This window comes from Oncorhynchus masou, chromosome 29, assembly GCF_036934945.1.
Source record: "Oncorhynchus masou masou isolate Uvic2021 chromosome 29, UVic_Omas_1.1, whole genome shotgun sequence".
Classification (NCBI taxonomy): Eukaryota; Metazoa; Chordata; class Actinopteri; order Salmoniformes; family Salmonidae; genus Oncorhynchus; species Oncorhynchus masou.
This window is the reverse complement of record NC_088240.1, coordinates 100,496,560-100,518,742: the sequence shown is the minus strand read 5'-3', so window position 1 is coordinate 100,518,742 and position 22,183 is coordinate 100,496,560. Positions and strand designations below refer to the sequence as shown.

The 22,183-nt window shown below is 43.5% G+C and overlaps 4 non-coding genes across 4 annotated transcripts; all 4 read right to left on the bottom strand.

Moving 5' to 3' along the window:
- Nucleotides 1-344: 344 nt before the first annotated feature.
- Nucleotides 345-508, bottom strand: LOC135521408 (U1 spliceosomal RNA). The gene has a single exon (XR_010452548.1). It is a non-coding gene; the product is annotated as a U1 spliceosomal RNA (small nuclear RNA).
- Nucleotides 509-1,893: 1,385 nt separating this feature from the next.
- LOC135521407 (U1 spliceosomal RNA) lies at nt 1,894-2,057 on the bottom strand. Its single transcript, XR_010452547.1, has one exon. It is a non-coding gene; the product is annotated as a U1 spliceosomal RNA (small nuclear RNA).
- A 1,385-nt stretch (nt 2,058-3,442) lies between these two features.
- On the bottom strand, nt 3,443-3,606 carry LOC135521406 (U1 spliceosomal RNA). The gene has a single exon (XR_010452546.1). It is a non-coding gene; the product is annotated as a U1 spliceosomal RNA (small nuclear RNA).
- A 1,387-nt stretch (nt 3,607-4,993) lies between these two features.
- Nucleotides 4,994-5,157, bottom strand: LOC135521405 (U1 spliceosomal RNA). The gene has a single exon (XR_010452545.1). It is a non-coding gene; the product is annotated as a U1 spliceosomal RNA (small nuclear RNA).
- Nucleotides 5,158-22,183: the final 17,026 nt, after the last annotated feature.

Sequence of the window (22,183 nt, the reverse complement as noted above, 5' to 3'; positions counted from 1 at the left end):
AATACATCATGAGCAACAGTTTCCCATGCAGCTATCCTACTAGCCAGAATAAATACACAAAAGCTCTGAATGTTGAAATCCTAGTGCATTGTTCTGTGCCGAGGAGGACTAGTGCATGAATGGACAATTTCATATTGGAAGCGCAATGGGGCTGCATTTCGCAACATGATGTTTCCACAAAATGCCAACAATGTTTGGCTCCAGACAAATGTTTCCAACTTTCGATTGGTCCACAATGTCTCTTTCAAAAGTGACTTCAAAGATCTTCATAAGCCTGGTCAGTTGACTCAAGTCTTCCTCAAGCCTGCCGCCAAGCAGCAGTTTTATCATTAAACAAGACATATCAGGGGAGAGCGCGAACGCAGTCCCCCACTACCATAAATTATGCAATCGAGATTTCCACATTTGGGAAATTCGCAGGGGTCAGCACAGCCGGAGTGCAATGGCTGAGCCTCGCCCTGGGTGAACTGCCTTCTTGATCACAGTATCTCCCTTGCCAGGTAAGTATGACTTGAATACATCAGTGGAGGGCAACTCTCTCCAGTGCCAACCTTTTCGGCTGACGGTAACCACTTTGTGTTCTGATAATATCACATCACATCGACCTGCGTTAAATGCCGTTTAGGAATGAACTTGCAGACAGAGTGGTGAAAAAGTAGTTTATTTTGTTTACTAGACTATATCAGTGAAGCACGAGATTCCCATCATGCAACACTGTAGAAAAAAAATCTCCAATGACTTTTTAATATCTTAACCTGTCTGATATCACAAATGTATGCAATGTGACGAAATACAATCACATTCAGACACACACACATACACACACACACAGACAAATGCATGAAACCAATTGATTTATTATCGATAACATCTCACATTCTCTTGAGCTTTTGATTTACTCCGTAAAAGAAGGGTTCTAATTCCACCATGGAAAACACAGGGCCATCAGACATCAGTCCAGTTCCACTCCTCACCAGCATTATTTCCTTTGATCATTTGAACAGGGCGAAGGAGTACCAAGCACACACAAGCTGCATTCAGTAACGATGTTCTTATTTGTCTCATAAATCAAAGGCTCCCTGACAGCACAAGGAACTTTGATCGTAATAAATTCAGCATCAAATGCTTACTACAAAGCAGTGTTGCTGATGAAATAATGCAAGAGCACACCCCAGTGGACAAAAAGCTTGCAGCATCTGGTATTCCCAGGCAGTCTCCCATCCAAGTACTAACCAGGCCCGATCATGCTTAGCTTCCGAGATCAGGCCTGTTCAGGTTGGTATGGCCGTAAGCAAAGGAAAAAGTCTTGGTACGCCATTTAAAGTCAAAGTGAGTCTGATAAACAGACATTGCATTTTCACCAATTAGACAAGCAGCTTGAACTTTGGGTCACTCAAAAAGTGGAAGAAATTACATATGCTGTAGCCATCACTTTTTAGCACAGATAGTTGGATGAAATACAAACAAACCTTGCTAACATTTCAAAGCGAGGGCACATATTTCAGCCTTGCCAGTGAGAAAAAACGGACAAATACAATGACTCCTGACAAATACATCATGAGCAACAGTTTCCCATGCAGCTATCCTACTAGCCAGAATAAATACACAAAAGCTCTGAATGTTGAAATCCTAGTGCATTGTTCTGTGCCGAGGAGGACTAGTGCATGAATGGACAATTTCATATTGGAAGCGCAATGGGGCTGCATTTCGCAACATGATGTTTCCACAAAATGCCAACAATGTTTGGCTCCAGACAAATGTTTCCAACTTTCGATTGGTCCACAATGTCTCTTTCAAAAGTGACTTCAAAGATCTTCATAAGCCTGGTCAGTTGACTCAAGTCTTCCTCAAGCCTGCCGCCAAGCAGCAGTTTTATCATTAAACAAGACATATCAGGGGAGAGCGCGAACGCAGTCCCCCACTACCATAAATTATGCAATCGAGATTTCCACATTTGGGAAATTCGCAGGGGTCAGCACAGCCGGAGTGCAATGGCTGAGCCTCGCCCTGGGTGAACTGCCTTCTTGATCACAGTATCTCCCTTGCCAGGTAAGTATGACTTGAATACATCAGTGGAGGGCAACTCTCTCCAGTGCCAACCTTTTCGGCTGACGGTAACCACTTTGTGTTCTGATAATATCACATCACATCGACCTGCGTTAAATGCCGTTTAGGAATGAACTTGCAGACAGAGTGGTGAAAAAGTAGTTTATTTTGTTTACTAGACTATATCAGTGAAGCACGAGATTCCCATCATGCAACACTGTAGAAAAAAAATCTCCAATGACTTTTTAATATCTTAACCTGTCTGATATCACAAATGTATGCAATGTGACGAAATACAATCACATTCAGACACACACACATACACACACACACAGACAAATGCATGAAACCAATTGATTTATTATCGATAACATCTCACATTCTCTTGAGCTTTTGATTTACTCCGTAAAAGAAGGGTTCTAATTCCACCATGGAAAACACAGGGCCATCAGACATCAGTCCAGTTCCACTCCTCACCAGCATTATTTCCTTTGATCATTTGAACAGGGCGAAGGAGTACCAAGCACACACAAGCTGCATTCAGTAACGATGTTCTTATTTGTCTCATAAATCAAAGGCTCCCTGACAGCACAAGGAACTTTGATCGTAATAAATTCAGCATCAAATGCTTACTACAAAGCAGTGTTGCTGATGAAATAATGCAAGAGCACACCCCAGTGGACAAAAAGCTTGCAGCATCTGGTATTCCCAGGCAGTCTCCCATCCAAGTACTAACCAGGCCCGATCATGCTTAGCTTCCGAGATCAGGCCTGTTCAGGTTGGTATGGCCGTAAGCAAAGGAAAAAGTCTTGGTACGCCATTTAAAGTCAAAGTGAGTCTGATAAACAGACATTGCATTTTCACCAATTAGACAAGCAGCTTGAACTTTGGGTCACTCAAAAAGTGGAAGAAATTACATATGCTGTAGCCATCACTTTTTAGCACAGATAGTTGGATGAAATACAAACAAACCTTGCTAACATTTCAAAGCGAGGGCACATATTTCAGCCTTGCCAGTGAGAAAAAACGGACAAATACAATGACTCCTGACAAATACATCATGAGCAACAGTTTCCCATGCAGCTATCCTACTAGCCAGAATAAATACACAAAAGCTCTGAATGTTGAAATCCTAGTGCATTGTTCTGTGCCGAGGAGGACTAGTGCATGAATGGACAATTTCATATTGGAAGCGCAATGGGGCTGCATTTCGCAACATGATGTTTCCACAAAATGCCAACAATGTTTGGCTCCAGACAAATGTTTCCAACTTTCGATTGGTCCACAATGTCTCTTTCAAAAGTGACTTCAAAGATCTTCATAAGCCTGGTCAGTTGACTCAAGTCTTCCTCAAGCCTGCCGCCAAGCAGCAGTTTTATCATTAAACAAGACATATCAGGGGAGAGCGCGAACGCAGTCCCCCACTACCATAAATTATGCAATCGAGATTTCCACATTTGGGAAATTCGCAGGGGTCAGCACAGCCGGAGTGCAATGGCTGAGCCTCGCCCTGGGTGAACTGCCTTCTTGATCACAGTATCTCCCTTGCCAGGTAAGTATGACTTGAATACATCAGTGGAGGGCAACTCTCTCCAGTGCCAACCTTTTCGGCTGACGGTAACCACTTTGTGTTCTGATAATATCACATCACATCGACCTGCGTTAAATGCCGTTTAGGAATGAACTTGCAGACAGAGTGGTGAAAAAGTAGTTTATTTTGTTTACTAGACTATATCAGTGAAGCACGAGATTCCCATCATGCAACACTGTAGAAAAAAAAAATCTCCAATGACTTTTTAATATCTTAACCTGTCTGATATCACAAATGTATGCAATGTGACGAAATACAATCACATTCAGACACACACACATACACACACACACAGACAAATGCATGAAACCAATTGATTTATTATCGATAACATCTCACATTCTCTTGAGCTTTTGATTTACTCCGTAAAAGAAGGGTTCTAATTCCACCATGGAAAACACAGGGCCATCAGACATCAGTCCAGTTCCACTCCTCACCAGCATTATTTCCTTTGATCATTTGAACAGGGCGAAGGAGTACCAAGCACACACAAGCTGCATTCAGTAACGATGTTCTTATTTGTCTCATAAATCAAAGGCTCCCTGACAGCACAAGGAACTTTGATCGTAATAAATTCAGCATCAAATGCTTACTACAAAGCAGTGTTGCTGATGAAATAATGCAAGAGCACACCCCAGTGGACAAAAAGCTTGCAGCATCTGGTATTCCCAGGCAGTCTCCCATCCAAGTACTAACCAGGCCCGATCATGCTTAGCTTCCGAGATCAGGCCTGTTCAGGTTGGTATGGCCGTAAGCAAAGGAAAAAGTCTTGGTACGCCATTTAAAGTCAAAGTGAGTCTGATAAACAGACATTGCATTTTCACCAATTAGACAAGCAGCTTGAACTTTGGGTCACTCAAAAAGTGGAAGAAATTACATATGCTGTAGCCATCACTTTTTAGCACAGATAGTTGGATGAAATACAAACAAACCTTGCTAACATTTCAAAGCGAGGGCACATATTTCAGCCTTGCCAGTGAGAAAAAACGGACAAATACAATGACTCCTGACAAATACATCATGAGCAACAGTTTCCCATGCAGCTATCCTACTAGCCAGAATAAATACACAAAAGCTCTGAATGTTGAAATCCTAGTGCATTGTTCTGTGCCGAGGAGGACTAGTGCATGAATGGACAATTTCATATTGGAAGCGCAATGGGGCTGCATTTCGCAACATGATGTTTCCACAAAATGCCAACAATGTTTGGCTCCAGACAAATGTTTCCAACTTTCGATTGGTCCACAATGTCTCTTTCAAAAGTGACTTCAAAGATCTTCATAAGCCTGGTCAGTTGACTCAAGTCTTCCTCAAGCCTGCCGCCAAGCAGCAGTTTTATCATTAAACAAGACATATCAGGGGAGAGCGCGAACGCAGTCCCCCACTACCATAAATTATGCAATCGAGATTTCCACATTTGGGAAATTCGCAGGGGTCAGCACAGCCGGAGTGCAATGGCTGAGCCTCGCCCTGGGTGAACTGCCTTCTTGATCACAGTATCTCCCTTGCCAGGTAAGTATGACTTGAATACATCAGTGGAGGGCAACTCTCTCCAGTGCCAACCTTTTCGGCTGACGGTAACCACTTTGTGTTCTGATAATATCACATCACATCGACCTGCGTTAAATGCCGTTTACACTGTAGAAAAAAAATCTCCAATGACTTTTTAATATCTTAACCCAGGGGTGTCAAAGTCAAATGGACGGAGGGCCAAATAAAAAATTTAGCTACAAGCCGAGGGCCGGACTGTTCGAATGTTCATTGAAAATTTTTTAAATGACGCATATAGTCTAGTGAACCTAATTGAACCTACTGAAAACCTAACAAATATATTCCAATATGATCAGATAAATAAAGCAATATTTTCTTATGGCTCTGTCAGTAATCTTTAATTTTCAACAGACACAAAAGACAAATTTCCTTTATATAAAAATCCCCATAACATGAACATTAAATGAAAGAAACCGGTATTCAAGGCACCATCAGTAGCCTATATTTTCTATTTTAGCAAAAGTGGGCTAAATTTACTTCAAAGAAAAAAACAATAATAGCAATTTTCTATCATCCACTCAACTGAAATATTTTTAAAATATAATTGGATTGAAATACAATAAAATAAAGTGCAAAAATCTATTAATCAAAAACAACACTTTGTTTAAGGAGAAGTAACATGCAGTGAAAACAAATATTAAACTTTAACTTTTAAACTTGAACTGAGTAAAAACTCTAAATATGTGATTGCACAGTAATGTTCACTTGTTTGAGGTTGAGGGTGATACTTGGTGGTGTCCCATCTTTTCCACAAGTTCATCAATGTTCGGGGTAAGGCTCTGAGCTGAGGAAATCCTCAGAATTGAGTGGAGGTGTTCAGCAGTAAGTCGACTTCTGTGTGATGTTTTGTTCAGGTTCATCAAAGAAAAAGTTGTTCACACAGGTATGTGCTGCCAAACATAGACAACGTTTGAGCAGCCTGGATGCGCAGCTGGGGCATTGTGTCGGGGAGGAAACGGGCGAACTCCGCAGCACCCACTGCCGCATATTTTGCCCTCAGTGCATCATTGCATTGGAGGTCAATCAACTCCATTTGGAGGTTTGGTGGTGAGCTTTCCACGTCAACAGCAAATGGGTTACCGAGCAGTTCCAACCTGCTTTTTTGTGCTTCAAAGTCAGCAAATCGGCGTCGAAAGTGATTCAAACCTTTGGCTCTGATAAAGTTAACTGTGCGCGTGATGATGCTCATTACATGCTCCATTTTCAAGGCTTTACCGCACAACGCTTCCTGGTGTATGATACAATGATAAGCTGTCAGCTCACCTGTCGCGTTTTCCTCTTGCATCTTTTCCCGTATCTTCGCCACCAGTCCGCTCCTGTGTCCACACATCGCAGGTGCTCCGTCGGTTGTCAAACCCACGAGTTTTTCCCAAGGCAGCTCCATCTCATTTACACATCTTGACACCTCTTCATACAAATCATGCCCCGTAGTTGTGCCATGCATAGGACGTAAAGCCAAAAACTCCTCTGTCACGCTTAGGCTGGAGTCCACTCCGCGGATGAAAATTGACAACTGGGCAATGTCAGAAATGTCGGTGCTCTCATCCACAGCCAAGGAATATGCAATGAAATCTTTTCCCTTTTTCACAAGCTGCTCTTTTAGATTGATGGACAACTGGTCTACTCTCTCGGCAATGGTGTTTCTGCTCAGACTCACATTTAAAAAGAGTTGCCTTTTTTCTGGGCAAACTTCGTCACAAACTTTAATCATGCAGTTTTTGATGAAATCCCCTCCGTAAATGGCCGGGCTGATTTAGCGATCTCTTCTGCCAAAATAAAACTGGCCTTGACAGCAGCCTGGCCTTGTGATTTGGCTTTTTTGAACAGAGCCTGTCGAGATTTGAGGCCTCGTTTTAATTCCTCTGCCTTTTGTAGCCTTTGTTCCATGTCCATATTCTTGTTTTTGTCCGCGTGTTTCGTTTCATAATGTCGTCTCAGATTATACTCTTTCAGTACCGCCACACTTTCTCCACACAGAAGACACACAGGTTTTCCAGCTACCTCCGTGAACATATACTCCGACTCCCACCTTGTTTGAAACCCCGGTTCTCAGTGTCCACCTTCCGTTTTGCCATTTTTGATGGGTACAGATTGCACCACATGATCCATCAACAAAAACTCAATGATCACCATATTTAGCAGAAACTGTGATGTACGATATTCGAACCAAGTCAAAACAACTATGGAGGTACCTGGCTAGCTCAGTCGGTAGAGCATGAGACTCTTAATCTCAGGGTCGTGGGTTCGAGCCCCACGTTAGGTGATTATTTTCTCTGCTGAAGCACCAACTCACTTCGCAAACAGCCATCCGCTTGGAATTTTGAGCAGGCTTTCCACTCTGCGTAGCTGGTGATACAGAAGACTATGAATTTTTATTCTATCTCTGCCTGCACTCTATCCTGTCATCTCAATGACATCCATATTCCCTATGAAAAGTCCTCCGAAATGGATGGAATAAATGATAATTTTCCGGACAAGAAATAGACAGGCAGAGGATTCAAGAAGAATACTTGCTCCTGGTGGAGCTTGAACTTATAACCTTGTCATCTAATTGCTGTATACTGCTGTATAAGTACAACACGCTAACAGATTGCACCACAGGATCCATCAACAACACTCACTGATCACCATATTTTGCAGAAACTGGGATGTACGATATTCGAACCAAGTCAAAATCACTATTGTGTTACCTGGCTAGCTCAGTCGGTAGAGCATAAGACTCTTAATCTCAGGGTTGTGGGTTCGAGCCCCACGTTAGGTGATTATTTTCTCTGCCGAAGCACCAACTCACTTCGCAAACAGCCATCCGCTTGGAATTTCGAGCAGGCTTTCCACTCTGCATAGCTGGTGATACAGAAGACGATGAATTTGTATTCTATCTCTGCCTGCACTCTATCCTGTCATCTCAATGACATCCCTAGTACCTATGAAACGTCCTCCAAAATGGATGGAATAAATGATCATTTTCATGGCAAGAAATAGACAGGCAGAGGCTTCAAGAAGAATACTTGCTCCTGGTGGGGCTTGAACTCATAACCTTGTCATCTAATTGCTGTATACTGCTGTATAAGTACAACACTCTAACAGATTGCACCACAGGATCCAACAACAAAAACTCAATGATCACCATATTTAGCAGAAACTGTGATGTACGATATTCGGAAACAAGTCAAAATCACTATAGAGGTACCTGGCTAGCTCAGTCGGTAGAGCATGAGACTCTTAATCTCAGGGTTGTGGGTTCGAGCCCCACGTTAGGTGGTTATTTTCTCTGCCGAAGCACCAACTGACTTCGCAAACAACCATCTGCTTGGAATTTCGAGCAGGCTTTCCACCCTGCAAAGTTGGTGATACAGAAGGCGATGAATTTGTATTCCATCTCTGCCTGCACTTTATCCTGTCATCTCAATGACATCCCTATTACCTATGAAAAGTCCTCCGAAATGGATGGAATAAATGATCATTTTCATGGCAAGAAATAGACAGGCAGAGGCTTCAAGAAGAATACTTGCTCCTGGTGGGGCTTGAACTCATAACCTTGTCATCTAATTGCTGTATACTGCTGTATAAGTACAACACTCTAACAGATTGCACCACAGGATCCAAAAACTCAATGATCACCATATTTAGCAGAAACTGTGATGTACGATATTCGAAACAAGTCAAAATCACTATAGAGGTACCTGGCTAGCTCAGTCGGTAGAGCATGAGACTCTTAATCTCAGGGTCGTGGGTTCGAGCCCCACGTTAGGTGATTATTTTCTCTGCCGAAGCACCAACTCACTTCGCAAACAGCCATCCGCTTGGAATTTCGAGCAGGCTTCCACTCTGCAAAGCTGGTGATACAGAAGACTATGAATTTGTATTCTATCTCTGCCTGCACTCTATCCTGTCATCTCAATGACATCCCTATTACCTATGAAAAGTCCTCCGAAATGGATGGAATAAATGATAATTTTCCGGACAAGAAATAGACAGGCAGAGGATTCAAGAAGAATACTTGCTCCTGGTGGAGCTTGAACTTATAACCTTGTCATCTAATTGCTGTATACTGCTGTATAAGTACAACACGCTAACAGATTGCACCACAGGATCCATCAACAACACTCACTGATCACCATATTTTGCAGAAACTGGGATGTACGATATTCGAACCAAGTCAAAATAACTATTGAGGTACCTGGCTAGCTCAGTCGGTAGAGCATGAGACTCTTAATCTCAGGGTCGTGGGTTTGAGCCCCACGTTAGGTGATTATTTTCTCTGCCGAAGCACCAACTGACTTCGCAAACAACCATCTGCTTGGAATTTCGAGCAGGCTTGCCACCCTGCAAAGTTGGTGATACAGAAGGCGATGAATTTGTATTCCATCTCTGCCTGCACTCTATCCTGTCATCTCAATGACATCCCTATTACCTATGAAAAGTCCTCCAAAATGGATGGAATAAATGATCATTTTCATGGACAAGAAATAGACAGGCAGAGGATTCAAGAAGAATACTTGCTCCTGGTGGGGCTTGAACTCATAACCTTGTCATCTAATTGCTGTATACTGCTGTATAAGTACAACACGCTAACAGATTGCACCACAGGATCCATCAACAACACTCACTGATCACCATATTTTGCAGAAACTGGGATGTACGATATTCGAACCAAGTCAAAATAACTATAGAGTTACCTGGCTAGCTCAGTCGGTAGAGCATGAGACTCTTAATCTAAGGGTCGTGGGTTCGAGCCCCACGTTAGGTGGTTATTTTCTCTGCTGAAGCACCAACTGACTTCGCAAACAACCATCTGCTTGGAATTTCGAGCAGGCTTGCATCTGCTTGGAATTTCTTTGAGCAGGCTTGCCACCCTGCAAAGTTGGTGATACAGAAGGCGATGAATTTGTATTCCATCTCTGCCTGCACTCTATCCTGTCATCTCAATGACATCCCTATTACCTATGAGAAAGTCCTCCGAAATGGATGGAATAAATGATCATTTTCATGGCAAGAAATAGACAGGCAGAGGCTTCAAGAAGAATACTTGCTCCTGGTGGGGCTTGAACTCATAACCTTGTCATCTAATTGCTGTATACTGCTGTATAAGTACAACACTCTAACAGATTGCACCACAGGATCCATCAACAACACTCACTGATCACCATATTTTGCAGAAACTGGGATGTACGATATTCGAACCAAGTCAAAATAACTATTGAGGTACCTGGCTAGCTCAGTCGGTAGAGCATGAGACTCTTAATCTCAGGGTCGTGGGTTCGAGCCCCACGTTAGGTGATTATTTTCTCTGCCGAAGCACCAACTGACTTCGCAAACAACCATCTGCTTGGAATTTCGAGCAGGCTTGCCACCCTGCAAAGTTGGTGATACAGAAGGCGATAAATTTGTATTCCATCTCTGCCTGCACTCTATCCTGTCATCTCAATGACATCCATATTCCCTTTGAAAAGTCCTCCGAAATGGATGGAATAAATGATAATTTTCCGGACAAGAAATAGACAGGCAGAGGATTCAAGAAGAATACTTGCTCATGGTGGAGCTTGAACTTATAACCTTGTCATCTAATTGCTGTATACTGCTGTATAAGTACAACACGCTAACAGATTGCACCACAGGATCCATCAACAACACTCACTGATCACCATATTTTGCAGTAACTGGGATGTAGATCTTATCTGTCGGAAAGATATCAGTTTGTCTCTGTGGATGGTTTGTCCTCTGACAAATCAACTGTAAATTTCGGTGTTCCTCAAGGTTCCGTTTTAGGACCGCTGTTGTTTTCACTATATATTTTACCTCTTGGGGATGTTATTCGAAAACATAATGTTAACTTTCACTGCTATGCGGATGATACACAGCTGTACATTTCAATGAAACATGGTGAAGCCCCAAAATTGCCCTCGCTAGAAGCATGTGTTTCAGACATAAGGAAGTGGATGGCAGCAAACTTTCTACTTTTAAACTCGGATAAAACAGAGATGCTTGTTCTAGGTCCCAAGAAACAAAGAGATCTTCTGTTGAATCTGACAATTAATCTTAATGGTTGTACAGTCATCTCAAATAAAACTGTGAAGGACCTCGGCGTTACTCTGGACCCTGATCTCTCTTTTGAAGAACATATCAAGACCATTTCAAGGACAGCTTTTTTCCATCTACGTAACATTGCAAAAATCAGAAACTTTCTGTCCAAAAATGATGCAGAAAAATTAATCCATGCTTTTGTCACTTCTAGGTTAGACTACTGCAATGCTCTACTTTCCGGCTACCCGGATAAAGCACTAAATAAACTTCAGTTAGTGCTAAATACGGCTGCTAGAATCCTGACTAGAACCAAAAAATTTGATCATATTACTCCTTGTGCTAGCCTCCCTACACTGGCTTCCTGTCAAAGCAAGGGCTGATTTCAAGGTTTTACTGCTAACCTACAAAGCATTGCATGGGCTTGCTCCTACCTATCTCTCTGATTTGGTCCTGCCGTACATACCTACACGTACGCTACGGTCACAAGACGCAGGCCTCCTAATTGTCCCTAGAATTTCTAAGCAAACAGCTGGAGGCAGGGCTTTCTCCTATAGAGCTCCATTTTTATGGAACGGTCTGCCTACCCATGTCAGAGACGCAAACTCGGTCTCAACCTTTAAGTCTTTACTGAAGACTCATCTCTTCAGTGGGTCATATGATTGAGTGTAGTCTGGCCCAGGAGTGGGAAGGTGAACGGAAAGGCTCTGGAGCAACGAACCACCCTTGCTGTCTCTGCCTGGCCGGTTCCCCTCTTTCCACTGGGATTCTCTGCCTCTAACCCTATTACAGGGGCTGAGTCACTGGCTTGCTGGGGCTCTCTCATGCCGTCCCTGGAGGGGGTGCGTCACCTGAGTGGGTTGATTCACTGATGTGGTCATCCTGTCTGGGTTGGCGCACCCCCCCTTGGGTTGTGCCGTGGCGGAGATCTTTGCGGGCTATACTCAGCTTTGTCTCAGGATGGTAAGTTGGTGGTTGAAGATATCCCTCCAGTGGTGTGGGGGCTGTGCTTTGGCAAAGTGGGTGGGGTTATATCCTTCCTGTTTGGCCCTGTCCGGGGGTGTCCTCGGGTGGGGCCACAGTGTCTCCTGACCCCTCCTGTCTCAGCCTCCAGTATTTATGCTGCAGTAGTTTATGTGTCGGGGGGCTGGGGTCAGTTTGTTATATCTGGAGTACTTCTCCTGTCCAATTCGGTGTCCTGTGTGAATCTAAGTGTGCGTTCTCTAATTCTCTCCTTCTCTCTCTCGGAGGACCTGAGCCCTAGGACCATGCCCCAGGACTACCTGACATGATGACTCCTTGCTGTCCCCAGTCCACCTGGCCGTGCTGCTGCTCCAGTTTCAACTGACCTGAGCCCTAGGACCATGCCCCAGGACTACTTGACATGATGACTCCTTGCTGTCCCCAGTCCACCTGGCCGTGCTGCTGCTCCAGTTTCAACTGTTCTGCCTTATTATTATTCGACCATGCTGGTCATTTATGAACATTTGAACATCTTGGCCATGTTCTGTTATAATCTCTACCCGGCACAGCCAGAAGAGGACTGGCCACCCCACATAGCCTGGTTCCTCTCTAGGTTTCTTCCTAGGTTTTGGCTTTTCTAGGGAGTTTTTCCTAGCCACCGTGCTTCTACACCTGCATTGCTTGCTGTTTGGGGTTTTAGGCTGGGTTTCTGTACAGCACTTTGAGATATCAGCTGATGTACGAAGGGCTATATAAATAAATTTGATTTGATTTGATTTGATGTACGATATTCGAACCAAGTCAAAATAACTATTGAGGTACCTGGCTAGCTCAGTCGGTAGAGCATGAGACTCTTAATCTCAGGGTCGTGGGTTCGAGCCCCACGTTAGGTGGTTATTTTCTCTGCCGAAGCACCAACTGACTTCGCAAACAACCATCTGCTTGGAATTTCGAGCAGGCTTGCCACCCTGCAAAGTTGGTGATACAGAAGGCGATGAATTTGTATTCCATCTCTGCCTGCACTCTATCCTGTCATCTCAATGACATCCCTATTACCTATGAGAAGTCCTCCGAAATGGATGGAATAAATGATCATTTTCATGGCAAGAAATAGACAGGCAGAGGCTTCAAGAAGAATACTTGCTCCTGGTGGGGCTTGAACTCATAACCTTGTCATCTAATTGCTGTATACTGCTGTATAAGTACAACACTCTAACAGATTGCACCACAGGATCCAACAACAAAAACTCAATGATCACCATATTTAGCAGAAACTGTGATGTACGATATTCGAACCAAGTCAAAATCACTATTGAGGTACCTGGCTAGCTCAGTCGGTAGAGCATGAGACTCTTAATCTCAGGGTCGTGGGTTCGAGCCCCACGTTAGGTGGTTATTTTCTCTGCCGAAGCACCAACTGACTTCGCAAACAACCATCTGCTTGGAATTTCGAGCAGGCTTGCCACCCTGCAAAGTTGGTGATACAGAAGGCGATGAATTTGTATTCCATCTCTGCCTGCACTCTATCCTGTCATCTCAATGACATCCCTATTACCTATGAAAAGTCCTCCGAAATGGATGGAATAAATGATAATTTTCCGGACAAGAAATAGACAGGCAGAGGATTCCAGAAGAATACTTGCTCCTGGTGGGGCTTGAACTCATAACCTTGTCATCTAATTGCTGTATACTGCTGTACAACACTCTAACAGATTGCACCACAGGATCCAACAACAGAAACTCAATGATCACCATATTTTGCAGAAACTGTGATGTACGATATTCGAAACAAGTCAAAATCACTTTAGAGGTACCTGGCTAGCTCAGTCGGTAGAGCATGAGACTCTTAATCTCAGGGTCGTGGGTTCGAGCCCCACGTTAGGTGATTATTTTCTCTGCCGAAGCACCAACTGACTTCGCAAACAACCATCTGCTTGGAATTTCGAGCAGGCTTGCCACCCTGCAAAGTTGGTGATACAGAAGGCGATGAATTTGTATTCCATCTCTGCCTGCACTCTATCCTGTCATCTCAATGACATCCCTATTACCTATGAAAAGTCCTCCGAAATGGATGGAATAAATGATCATTTTCATGGCAAGAAATAGACAGGCAGAGGCTTCAAGAAGAATACTTGCTCCTGGTGGGGCTTGAACTCATAACCTTGTCATCTAATTGCTGTATACTGCTGTATAAGTACAACACTCTAACAGATTGCACCACAGGATCCAACAACAAAAACTCAATGATCACCATATTTAGCAGAAACTGTGATGTACGATATTCGAAACAAGTCAAAATCACTATTGAGGTACCTGGCTAGCTCAGTCGGTAGAGCATGAGACTCTTAATCTCAGGGTCGTGGGTTCGAGCCCCACGTTAGGTGGTTATTTTCTCTGCCGAAGCACCAACTGACTTCGCAAACAACCATCTGCTTGGAATTTCGAGCAGGCTTGCCACCCTGCAAAGTTGGTGATACAGAAGGCGATGAATTTGTATTCTATCTCTGCCTGCACTCTATCCTGTCATCTCAATGACATCCCTAGTACCTATGAAACGTCCTCCAAAATGGATGGAATAAATGATCATTTTCATGGCAAGAAATAGACAGGCAGAGGCTTCAAGAAGAATACTTGCTCCTGGTGGGGCTTGAACTCATAACCTTGTCATCTAATTGCTGTATACTGCTGTATAAGTACAACACTCTAACAGATTGCACCACAGGATCCATCAACAACACTCACTGATCACCATATTTTGCAGAAACTGGGATGTACGATATTCGAACCAAGTCAAAATAACTATTGAGGTACCTGGCTAGCTCAGTCGGTAGAGCATGAGACTCTTAATCTCAGGGTCGTGGGTTCGAGCCCCACGTTAGGTGATTATTTTCTCTGCCGAAGCACCAACTGACTTCGCAAACAACCATCTGCTTGGAATTTCGAGCAGGCTTGCCACCCTGCAAAGTTGGTGATACAGAAGGCGATGAATTTGTATTCCATCTCTGCCTGCACTCTATCCTGTCATCTCAATGACATCCCTATTACCTATGAAAAGTCCTCCGAAATGGATGGAATAAATGATAATTTCCGGACAAGAAATAGACAGTCAGAGGATTCAAGAAGAATACTTGCTCCTGGTGGAGCTTGAACTTATAACCTTGTCATCTAATTGCTGTATACTGCTGTATAAGTACAACACGCTAACAGATTGCACCACAGGATCCATCAACAACACTCACTGATCACCATATTTTGCAGAAACTGGATGTACGATATTCGAACCAAGTCAAAATAACTATTGAGGTACCTGGCTAGCTCAGTCGGTAGAGCATGAGACTCTTAATCTCAGGGTCGTGGGTTCGAGCCCCACGTTAGGTGATTATTTTCTCTGCCGAAGCACCAACTGACTTCGCAAACAACCATCTGCTTGGAATTTCGAGCAGGCTTGCCACCCTGCAAAGTTGGTGATACAGAAGGCGATGAATTTGTATTCCATCTCTGCCTGCACTCTATCCTGTCATCTCAATGACATCCCTATTACCTATGAAAAGTCCTCCGAAATGGATGGAATAAATGATAATTTTCCGGACAAGAAATAGACAGGCAGAGGATTCAAGAAGAATACTTGCTCCTGGTGGAGCTTGAACTTATAACCTTGTCATCTAATTGCTGTATACTGCTGTATAAGTACAACACGCTAACAGATTGCACCACAGGATCCATCAACAACACTCACTGATCACCATATTTTGCAGAAACTGGGATGTACGATATTCGAACCAAGTCAAAATAACTATTGAGGTACCTGGCTAGCTCAGTCGGTAGAGCATGAGACTCTTAATCTCAGGGTCGTGGGTTCGAGCCCCACGTTAGGTGATTATTTTCTCTGCCGAAGCACCAACTGACTTCGCAAACAACCATCTGCTTGGAATTTCGAGCAGGCTTGCCACCCTGCAAAGTTGGTGATACAGAAGGCGATGAATTTGTATTCCATCTCTGCCTGCACTCTATCCTGTCATCTCAATGACATCCCTATTACCTATGAAAAGTCCTCCGAAATGGATGGAATAAATGATCATTTTCATGGCAAGAAATAGACAGGCAGAGGCTTCAAGAAGAATACTTGCTCCTGGTGGGGCTTGAACTCATAACCTTGTCATCTAATTGCTGTATACTGCTGTATAAGTACAACACTCTAACAGATTGCACCACAGGATCCAACAACAAAAACTCAATGATCACCATATTTAGCAGAAACTGTGATGTACGATATTCGAAACAAGTCAAAATCACTATAGAGGTACCTGGCTAGCTCAGTCGGTAGAGCATGAGACTCTTAATCTCAGGGTCGTGGGTTCGAGCCCCACGTTAGGTGATTATTTTCTCTGCCGAAGCACCAACTGACTTCGCAAACAACCATCTGCTTGGAATTTCGAGCAGGCTTGCCACCCTGCAAAGTTGGTGATACAGAAGGCGATGAATTTGTATTCCATCTCTGCCTGCACTCTATCCTGTCATCTCAATGACATCCCTATTACCTATGAAAAGTCCTCCGAAATGGATGGAATAAATGATAATTTTCCGGACAAGAAATAGACAGGCAGAGGATTCAAGAAGAATACTTGCTCCTGGTGGAGCTTGAACTTATAACCTTGTCATCTAATTGCTGTATACTGCTGTATAAGTACAACACGCTAACAGATTGCACCACAGGATCCATCAACAACACTCACTGATCACCATATTTTGCAGAAACTGGGATGTACGATATTCGAACCAAGTCAAAATAACTATTGAGGTACCTGGCTAGCTCAGTCGGTAGAGCATGAGACTCTTAATCTCAGGGTCGTGGGTTCGAGCCCCACGTTAGGTGATTATTTTCTCTGCCGAAGCACCAACTGACTTCGCAAACAACCATCTGCTTGGAATTTCGAGCAGGCTTGCCACCCTGCAAAGTTGGTGATACAGAAGGCGATGAATTTGTATTCCATCTCTGCCTGCACTCTATCCTGTCATCTCAATGACATCTATATTCCCTATGAAAAGTCCTCCGAAATGGATGGAATTAATGATAATTTTCCGGACAAGAAATAGACAGGCAGAGGATTCAAGAAGAATACTTGCTCCTGGTGTAGCTTGAACCTATAACCTTGTCATCTAATTGCTGTATACTGCTGTATAAGTACAACACGCTAACAGATTGCACCACAGGATCCATCAACAACACTCACTGATCACCATATTTTGCAGAAACTGGGATGTACGATATTCGAAACAAGTCAAAATCACTATAGAGGTACCTGGCTAGCTCAGTCGGTAGAGCATGAGACTCTTAATCTCAGGGTCGTGGGTTCGAGCCCCACGTTAGGTGATTATTTTCTCTGCCGAAGCACCAACTGACTTCGCAAACAACCATCTGCTTGGAATTTCGAGCAGGCTTGCCACCCTGCAAAGTTGGTGATACAGAAGGCGATGAATTTGTATTCCATCTCTGCCTGCACTCTATCCTGTCATCTCAATGACATCCCTATTACCTATGAGAAGTCCTCCAAAATGGATGGAATAAATGATCATTTTCATGGCAAGAAATAGACAGGCAGAGGCTTCAAGAAGAATACTTGCTCCTGGTGGGGCTTGAACTCATAACCTTGTCATCTAATTGCTGTATACTGCTGTATAAGTACAACACTCTAACAGATTGCACCACAGGATCCAACAACAAAAACTCAATGATCACCATATTTAGCAGAAACTGTGATGTACGATATTCGAAACAAGTCAAAATCACTATAGAGGTACCTGGCTAGCTCAGTCGGTAGAGCATGAGACTCTTAATCTCAGGGTCGTGGGTTCGAGCCCCACGTTAGGTGATTATTTTCTCTGCCGAAGCACCAACTGACTTCGCAAACAACCATCTGCTTGGAATTTCGAGCAGGCTTGCCACCCTGCAAAGTTGGTGATACAGAAGGCGATGAATTTGTATTCCATCTCTGCCTGCACTCTATCCTGTCATCTCAATGACATCCCTATTACCTATGAAAAGTCCTCCGAAATGGATGGAATAAATGATAATTTTCCGGACAAGAAATAGACAGGCAGAGGATTCAAGAAGAATACTTGCTCCTGGTGGAGCTTGAACTTATAACCTTGTCATCTAATTGCTGTATACTGCTGTATAAGTACAACACGCTAACAGATTGCACCACAGGATCCATCAACAACACTCACTGATCACCATATTTTGCAGAAACTGGGATGTACGATATTCGAACCAAGTCAAAATCACTATTGAGGTACCTGGCTAGCTCAGTCGGTAGAGCATGAGACTCTTAATCTCAGGGTCGTGGGTTCGAGCCCCACGTTAGGTTATTTTCTCTGCCGAAGCACCAACTGACTTCGCAAACAACCATCTGCTTGGAATTTCGAGCAGGCTTGCCACCCTGCAAAGTTGGTGATACAGAAGGCGATGAATTTGTATTCCATCTCTGCCTGCACTCTATCCTGTCATCTCAATGACATCCCTATTACCTATGAAAAGTCCTCCGAAATGGATGGAATAAATGATAATTTTCCGGACAAGAAATAGACAGGCAGAGGATTCAAGAAGAATACTTGCTCCTGGTGGAGCTTGAACTTATAACCTTGTCATCTAATTGCTGTATACTGCTGTATAAGTACAACACGCTAACAGATTGCACCACAGGATCCATCAACAACACTCACTGATCACCATATTTTGCAGAAACTGGGATGTACGATATTCGAACCAAGTCAAAATAACTATTGAGGTACCTGGCTAGCTCAGTCGGTAGAGCATGAGACTCTTAATCTCAGGGTCGTGGGTTCGAGCCCCACGTTAGGTGATTATTTTCTCTGCCGAAGCACCAACTGACTTCGCAAACAACCATCTGCTTGGAATTTCGAGCAGGCTTTCCACCCTGCAAAGCTGGTGATACAGAAGACTATGAATTTGTATTCTATCTCTGCCTGCACTCTATCCTGTCATCTCAATGACATCCTATTACCTATGAAAAGTCCTCCGAAATGGATGGAATAAATGATAATTTTCCGGACAAGAAATAGACAGGCAGAGGATTCAAGAAGAATACTTGCTCCTGGTGGAGCTTGAACTTATAACCTTGTCATCTAATTGCTGTATACTGCTGTATAAGTACAACACGCTAACAGATTGCACCACAGGATCCATCAACAACACTCACTGATCACCATATTTTGCAGAAACTGGGATGTACGATATTCGAACCAAGTCAAAATAACTATTGAGGTACCTGGCTAGCTCAGTCGGTAGAGCATGAGACTCTTAATCTCAGGGTCGTGGGTTCGAGCCCCACGTTAGGTGGTTATTTTCTCTGCCGAAGCACCAACTGACTTCGCAAACAACCATCTGCTTGGAATTTCGAGCAGGCTTGCCACCCTGCAAAGTTGGTGATACAGAAGGCGATGAATTTGTATTCCATCTCTGCCTGCACTCTATCCTGTCATCTCAATGACATCCCTATTACCTATGAAAGTCCTCCGAAATGGATGGAATAAATGATCATTTTCATGGCAAGAAATAGACAGGCAGAGGCTTCAAGAAGAATACTTGCTCCTGGTGGGGCTTGAACTCATAACCTTGTCATCTAATTGCTGTATACTGCTGTATAAGTACAACACTCTAACAGATTGCACCACAGGATCCAACAACAAAAACTCAATGATCACCATATTTAGCAGAAACTGTGATGTACGATATTCGAACCAAGTCAAAATCACTATTGAGGTACCTGGCTAGCTCAGTCGGTAGAGCATGAGACTCTTAATCTCAGGGTCGTGGGTTCGAGCCCCACGTTAGGTGATTATTTTCTCTGCCGAAGCACCAACTGACTTCGCAAACAACCATCTGCTTGGAATTTCGAGCAGGCTTGCCACCCTGCAAAGTTGGTGATACAGAAGGCGATGAATTTGTATTCCATCTCTGCCTGCACTCTATCCTGTCATCTCAATGACATCCCTATTACCTATGAAAAGTCCTCCGAAATGGATGGAATAAATGATAATTTTCCGGACAAGAAATAGACAGGCAGAGGATTCAAGAAGAATACTTGCTCCTGGTGGAGCTTGAACTTATAACCTTGTCATCTAATTGCTGTATACTGCTGTATAAGTACAACACGCTAACAGATTGCACCACAGGATCCATCAACAACACTCACTGATCACCATATTTTGCAGAAACTGGGATGTACGATATTCGAACCAAGTCAAAATAACTATTGAGGTACCTGGCTAGCTCAGTCGGTAGAGCATGAGACTCTTAATCTCAGGGTCGTGGGTTCGAGCCCCACGTTAGGTGATTATTTTCTGCCGAAGCACCAACTGACTTCGCAAACAACCATCTGCTTGGAATTTCGAGCAGGCTTGCCACCCTGCAAAGTTGGTGATACAGAAGGCGATGAATTTGTATTCCATCTCTGCCTGCACTCTATCCTGTCATCTCAATGACATCCCTATTACCTATGAAAAGTCCTCCGAAATGGATGGAATAAATGATCATTTTCATGGCAAGAAATAGACAGGCAGAGGATTCAAGAAGAATACTTGCTCCTGGTGGGGCTTGAACTCATAACCTTGTCATCTAATTGCTGTATACTGCTGTATAAGTACAACACTCTAACAGATTGCACCACAGGATCCAACAACAAAAACTCAATGATCACCATATTTAGCAGAAACTGTGATGTACGATATTCGAAACAAGTCAAAATCACTATAGAGGTACCTGGCTAGCTCAGTCGGTAGAGCATGAGACTCTTAATCTCAGGGTCGTGGGTTCGAGCCCCACGTTAGGTGATTATTTTCTCTGCCGAAGCACCAACTGACTTCGCAAACAACCATCTGCTTGGAATTTCGAGCAGGCTTGCCACCCTGCAAAGTTGGTGATACAGAAGGCGATGAATTTGTATTCCATCTCTGCCTGCACTCTATCCTGTCATCTCAATGACATCCCTATTACCTATGAAAAGTCCTCCGAAATGGATGGAATAAATGATCATTTTCATGGCAAGAAATAGACAGGCAGAGGCTTCAAGAAGAATACTTGCTCCTGGTGGGGCTTGAACTCATAACCTTGTCATCTAATTGCTGTATACTGCTGTATAAGTACAACACTCTAACAGATTGCACCACAGGATCCAACAACAAAAACTCAATGATCACCATATTTAGCAGAAACTGTGATGTACGATATTCGAAACAAGTCAAAATCACTATAGAGGTACCTGGCTAGCTCAGTCGGTAGAGCATGAGACTCTTAATCTCAGGGTCGTGGGTTCGAGCCCCACGTTAGGTGATTATTTTCTCTGCCGAAGCACCAACTGACTTCGCAAACAACCATCTGCTTGGAATTTCGAGCAGGCTTGCCACCCTGCAAAGTTGGTGATACAGAAGGCGATGAATTTGTATTCCATCTCTGCCTGCACTCTATCCTGTCATCTCAATGACATCCCTATTACCTATGAAAAGTCCTCCGAAATGGATGGAATAAATGATCATTTTCATGGCAAGAAATAGACAGGCAGAGGCTTCAAGAAGAATACTTGCTCCTGGTGGGGCTTGAACTCATAACCTTGTCATCTAATTGCTGTATACTGCTGTATAAGTACAACACTCTAACAGATTGCACCACAGGATCCAACAACAAAAACTCAATGATCACCATATTTAGCAGAAACTGTGATGTACGATATTCGAAACAAGTCAAAATCACTATAGAGGTACCTGGCTAGCTCAGTCGGTAGAGCATGAGACTCTTAATCTCAGGGTCGTGGGTTCGAGCCCCACGTTAGGTGATTATTTTCTCTGCCGAAGCACCAACTGACTTCGCAAACAACCATCTGCTTGGAATTTCGAGCAGGCTTGCCACCCTGCAAAGTTGGTGATACAGAAGGCGATGAATTTGTATTCCATCTCTGCCTGCACTCTATCCTGTCATCTCAATGACATCCCTAT